This window comes from Rattus norvegicus, chromosome 13, assembly GCF_036323735.1.
Source record: "Rattus norvegicus strain BN/NHsdMcwi chromosome 13, GRCr8, whole genome shotgun sequence".
Classification (NCBI taxonomy): domain Eukaryota; kingdom Metazoa; phylum Chordata; class Mammalia; order Rodentia; family Muridae; genus Rattus; species Rattus norvegicus.
The window spans coordinates 82080731-82087006 of NC_086031.1; the positions used below are offsets into that span (position 1 = coordinate 82080731).

General features: G+C 44.7%; 1 pseudogene; it reads left to right on the top strand.

Annotated features, from left to right (window-relative positions):
• Positions 1–1696: 1696 nt before the first annotated feature.
• On the top strand, positions 1697–2974 carry Ostf1-ps1 (osteoclast stimulating factor 1, pseudogene 1; annotated as a pseudogene).
• Positions 2975–6276: the final 3302 nt, after the last annotated feature.

Genomic DNA, 6276 nt, shown 5'->3' on the forward strand with positions numbered 1-6276 from the left:
AGGAGGGGGCGTTTGAGACTATGGGAGTTCCTTTAGCCAACATTGTTGGCACGTACCGCAGCCCTGCCCACACGGTGCACCGCACCCTTCTTGCTCCCCCAACCTCCACATGCGGGCTCCTGTGATTTGGCTCGCCCAGGTGTTTCTCCCCGGACCCCGCAGACTTAACAAAGAGCACTGGCGCACCCTCTTGTGCCACCTCGCGGCGGCCTCCAGGAGAGCCTTGGATAGGACCTACTGGGCCGAAGTAGACCTTGACAGCTAATTTCTGTAAGTTCTGTAAGTTCTGCAGAAAGCACTGAAGTCACCCCCACCCCCCAACCCAAGCGTCTCTGAAGTGCCCTAAGAGACTCGACATTCTACTACCTGAGAACCTAGATCCGACAGTGCATACCTTTTAAAGCCTCTTCCCTCCTTCTTTCCTCACAAACACAAGAGAATACGTTTATTCTGTAGCCAAAAATGAGTGACCATGGCCTGGAGAACACAAATCCAGGTTGCCCAAATACCATGTTTCAACTCGTATTTCATGAACTTCTTTCTAGTAACAGAACGAAAGGAAGTCATAAATCAAGTGTCCTTTTATGTACTCTGTGTGTGTGTGTGTGTGTGTGTGTGTGTGTGTGTGTGTGCATCAGGTATGCAGATTATAGCCAAGCCAGGAATAAGGCCTCTGATACGATCTTTGTCTGAAGTTCGTAGAGGTTAGTGGCAGGTGTACTGTCTGAAATGATTTGAGTGATAGGTATAAGATAGCTGTTCAAATACATAAAATGACTAGTAAGGGTGTTAAAGCTAGCTTGATTTGCTGAAGGTGTCCACCCCTCCACAATCACTGAAAATTTAATCGATACAATTTTAAAGATTGTAGAAGCTTTAACACACCTTACATATCTTCCCTTTCTTCCACCTGTCTTTCGCTCTCAGCCCAGGCTCTCCTCGAACTCATAGTGCCATGTAGCCCAGATTGGTCTTGAACTCCTGACCCTTCCGCCTCCACCTTCCAACTGTTGACATTATAGGTGTGCACTAGTGAGCCCATTCTCTACTAGAACCTCTTCTTTGGGAGAATTTGCACTTCTAAGAAAGAGTGCTTGGGAGTGTAACAATCCCAAGTTAGGAAAGACTAGAATCAAAAAAGGGGCTCCGGGTGTGGTTTTCGTTTTTACCAGGTGGTCATGCCTACACATCCAGAAGTATGTTGAGGGCTCATGAAATCTTTATTCTTGCTATTTCCTTAACTTATGCTAACTCCTTAAGTACAAGAAAGGTTTCTACTCAGGTTTCCTGGCATGTTGGATTTAAAGGACTTGCTTTAACTGAACGTTAAGGAAGCAAATAGGAAAAAACATTTCTGTATGATTGAGGGGCCTTATTCTCCTCTTGCTTCTCGTCTGTATAAGAAGAGACAGCCTAGGTGGTAGAATGGATGACCAGAAAGTCAGGCTGCTTTCACAGACCTTCCTGTCTGAACCTAAACAAGAATTGAACATGTAGGACTTTATTTTAAAAAATCTTGGGCTGGAGAGATGGCTCAGTGGTTAAGAGCACTGACTGCTCTTCCAAAGGTCCTGAGTTCAAATCCCAGCAACCACATGGTGGCTCACGACCATCTGTAATGAGATCTGAGGCCCTCTACTGGTGTGTCTGAAGACAGCTACAGTGTACTCATATATGATAAATAAATTACGAGCCAGCGAGGTGTAGCCACTTTCTGGTGGGAAGGCTGGGCTGTCTGCGGAGCTCGCTAGTCCCGGTGTCCCGCTTCGGGTTGCGCGCGGGTCCGGAGCAGCCGCGGCTAGCACAGGCTTGGCCCCCAGTTCCTGTCTGCGTGTGGGGCTCCAGCGGCTGAGCCTGGCCGCTCCGAGTAGCGCCATGTCCAAGCCACCTCCCAAACCGGTCAAACCAGGGCAAGTTAAAGTCTTCAGAGCTCTATATACATTTGAACCCAGAACTCCAGATGAATTATACTTCGAAGAAGGAGATATTATCTACATCACTGACATGAGTGACACCAGCTGGTGGAAAGGGACATTCAAAGGCAGAACAGGACTGATCCCAAGCAACTATGTGGCTGAGCAGGCAGAATCCATTGACAATCCATTGTATGAGGCTGCAAAAAGAGGCAACTTGAGCTGGCTGAGGGAGTGCTTGGACAACCGAGTGGGCGTGAACAAAGCCTGGACGAAGCTGGAAGCACAGCCCTGTACTGCCACGGTGGCCACAAAGACATAGTGGAGGTTCTGTTTACTCAGCCGAATGTGGAACTGAACCAGCAGAACAAGCTGGGAGACACGGCTCTGCACGCAGCTGCCTGGAAGGGTTATGCAGACACTGTCCAGTTGCTACTTGCAAAAGGTGTGAGGACAGTCTTGAGAAACAATGAGAAGAAGCTAGCCTTGGACATGGCCACCAACGCTGCCTGTGCATCGCTCCTGAAGAAGAAGCAGGCAACAGATGGGTCTCGAACGTTAAGCAATGCTGAGGACTACCTCGATGATGAAGACTCAGACTGATGCCTCCCGGAGCTGCTTTGATGCCTAAACTTCTTTTGCTTTTGCCATTCCAAAACCTGGGTTGTTTTGCCAGAAGAGTATTGATAATTGTTCCTTTTACCGTCTGTATGAGCATGGCACGGCTGCACTGTGACCTATGATGAGTGTGCGTGAGCGTGGGTAATTCTCACCTGCGGCTTGCCAATAAGAGAAGAGATACTTTGTTGTATAAAATACATATATATTCACCAGGGTAAAATAAAAAACAAGATTATTTCTATTTATCATGCTAAAGGAATTTTAATAATTGTTTCTTTAAAAATCATTTTTTAAGTTCTTTACCTCAAAGAATGAGATGTTTTGAGTGGGATTTTCAAAGGAGAAATGCTTGTTATAACAGTAGACCAAAACTCTCAACAGAAAATTGTCAGCTCTTCTGACAAAAATAAACATTTGAAGAGACCTTCAAAAAAAAAAAATCTTACAAGGCCAGAGGTAGTGTTGAATGCCTTTTATCTCAGTTCTTGGGAAACAGAGGCAGATGGATCTTTGTGAGTTTGAAGCCAGCCTGGTCTGCATAGGGAGATTAGGGCAGCCTAGTGAGCAACTGTCTCAAACACACACAGTCCAAACCCAACCAACAACCAATCAGAAACCAAAAACCCAACCAAACATTAATAAAACAACTAACCAAGTCAACCAAAACTTTACAAAAGCAATATTTTTCTTGGGAATTACAGGAGAACCCCCCCTAAAATTATACATGTGCACACTCCAGGTAGAATAGTAGTATGGGTACTTTTTTCTTTTGTCTGATTTATTTATTTATTTATTTATTTATTTATTTATTTATTTATTTATTTATTTTTTAAGATTTGTTCATTTATTTTATGTATATGAACACACTGTTGCTGACACACCAGAAGAGGGTCCTAGATCCAATTACAGATGGCTGTGAGCCACCATGTGGTTGCTGGGAATTGAACTCATGACCTCTGGAAGAACAGCTAGTGCTGTTAACCCTTGAGCCATCTCTCCAGCCCTTTTGTTTGTTTTATAATTGCAATCCATTTCTCCTTCATGGTCTGCAGTTCATTCTTCAACATTACTTGGTGATGATTGCATACCACTATGCAAGTCTTTTGTTGGAGGTAGTGTGTTTTGATTTTTTTTCTGTTACAATGTATAATTTTGTTGGTTCATCTGCATGTGTGCTTATGATTTGACTAAACTTCTTTAAAGAGAAATTTCTGGGTCAGAGAATACATAGTTATTCAAATCTCCTGATGCCTATAAACAGTGGGCATTTCTGGGAAAGGGTGAACATTTTCTCCAGTAGTAGGTAGTAGATATACTTTCCTGTATTTCTAAGTTGGAGTAAGACTGTTATCTTGAGGCTATTGTGAAGAACAAATGGAGCTATGCACAAGAACCCTGTGTGCTTTTCCTCAGGTTGATGTATTTGTAGGCCCCAGTAAAACAACAGGGATGTGATGTGCAGCCTTTGGCCCAGAAGTTACTGTGTCCCTGCTTCACTCACCATTCATTCCTTCTCCACTTACAATCTGACGTCTGTTTCCAAACCTCCTTCCAGACAGCTCTCTAAAAGGTCACCATTCACCTTGTAAGCTCTCCCCAGCATCTCAAGCATAGCTTTTTCCTGAGTCGTTGCTGGCTGCTCTTCATCTCTCTGATTCTTAAAATGTGTTCCGGATTCGCATGGGTGCCTGTCTGTCTGTCTGTCCTCCTGTCTGTCTGCCTTTCTGTCTCTTCTTTTTTTGCATTCCTTTAGCTGATGAGACCCTTCATTGACTCTCCCTCGATGACTCGTTTGTTCCGTTGATGGTTTTAGTTGTAGAGTCCACGTTCCCTTCAGTGAAGGTAGAGCTTAGTAGTATTGAAGTTACAGAGCTGTTCTCCCTCCCCCTGAGCTTCATGGGAGTGTGAGCATGTGTCTTTGGCTCTGAAAGTCAGGTGCTTGCTCCTAGGATTCTGTTCCTTAAGAAAATGAAGTGACCTGATTAGTTTTTGTTATCAGCTTGACACAACCTACAGTTACCCAGAAAGAGGGAACTTCAACTGAAGAATTGCCCCATACAAATTGGTCTGAGCAAATCTTTGAGAGACAGTCTTGATTGATGATTGCTATGGGAGGGCCCAGCCCACTGTGGACAACACAGTCCCTAGGCAGGAGGGCCTAGTCTGTACAAGAAAGGTAGATAAACATGAGCCAGTGAGTTTCTTAATGATTTCTGCTTTGGTCTCTGCCCCAATTTCTTTAATGATGGACTATGACATAAAGACATAAGCTTTGGTCATGGATTTTTATCATAACAACAGAAAACAAAACCAGCACAAGCAGCGGTGTAAAGACATTTGGGGGGCTTGCTCACTGTGATAGCAGCAGCTGAGGAACCAATAGTGTTTACTCTTTCCTGACCATTCTCCCTCCCTCCTTCCCTCCTTTCCTCCCTTCCTTCTGTTTTGGTTTTCAAGACAGGGCTGGTCTGTGTAGCTCTGGCTGTCCTAGAGCTGGCTCTGTAGAACTGCATAAGCTGGCCTTGAAATCGCTATCCAGCTCCAGCTAACGTTGAATTCCTGATCTTTCCTCAGCATCCCAAGTGTTGGGTTGGAGTGCCACCATGCCTTGCTCTACTACACAAACACATGTGTGCAAGTGAACACACACACACACACACACACGCGCACACACATACACACTTACTTTTATTTAGCACCATTACATATAGCAATCAACAGTTTGGGTAAAAAAACTACATCAAAGTCTGTTGTTAGATACTTTATACTGTCCATAGGTCAGAACTAGAGCCACCCATTACAAGTCAGCAGAACAATCCTTGCTTTGTTTGTTTGTTTGTTTTGGGTTTTTGTGATAGTTTGTATTTGCTCAGCCCAGGGAGTTGGCAGGATTAGAAGATGTGATCCTGTTGGAGTAAGTGTGTCACTGTGGGTATGGGTTATAAGTTTCTTGTTCTAGCTGCCTGGAAGTCAGTCTTCCACTAGCTGCCTTCAGATAAAGATGTAGAACTCTCAGCTCCTCCTGCACCATGCCTGCCTAGATGCTGCCGTGCTCCCACCTTGATGATAATGGACTGAACCTCTGAACCTGTAAGCCAGCCTCAATTAAATGTTGTCCTTTATAAGACTTGCCTTGGTCATGGTGTCTGTTCACAGCAGCAAGACCCTAAGACAGGTGTTTTGTTGTTGTTATTTTGTTTTGTTTTTGTCCACAGACACGAGTGTTTTCTAGAGCACATCTTTATTGCAGCCAGGCCCTGCGCTCTTGAGCTTGGCCGAGCTCACAGGTCTGCCATCACCCAGTGCCTCCTGGTCAGTTCTCTGGCTTTCCTCTCCTGCTACACTTTGTTTCCTGGAAGTAATTAAAAACTTCCGCTATTGCCATAGTAGCTGCTGCTGCTGGAGCCATCATAGCTACCTTGGTTTTGTGGTTTGGCAAGTATTAGCCTCCATCACTGTAAGGTCAGACCTTCTACCTCCAAAGTTTTCTTCCTTCGTGGGTCCAAAATATGAAGAGCGATAGTTGTAATTGTCAAAATCATCGTGGTTTCCATTACCTCCAGAATAGCCTCCATTACCCAGTCCATGATAATGACCCCTGCTCCCCTGTGCACTATTAACACTGCTGCCACCAGAGCCTGAAACTGACATTTCCTCCATGACTAGAATTGTCATTGTCATCAAACCAGCTCCACGAACCACCACCGAAGTTCCAAAGCCACTTTGATCTCTGGCTAGATGG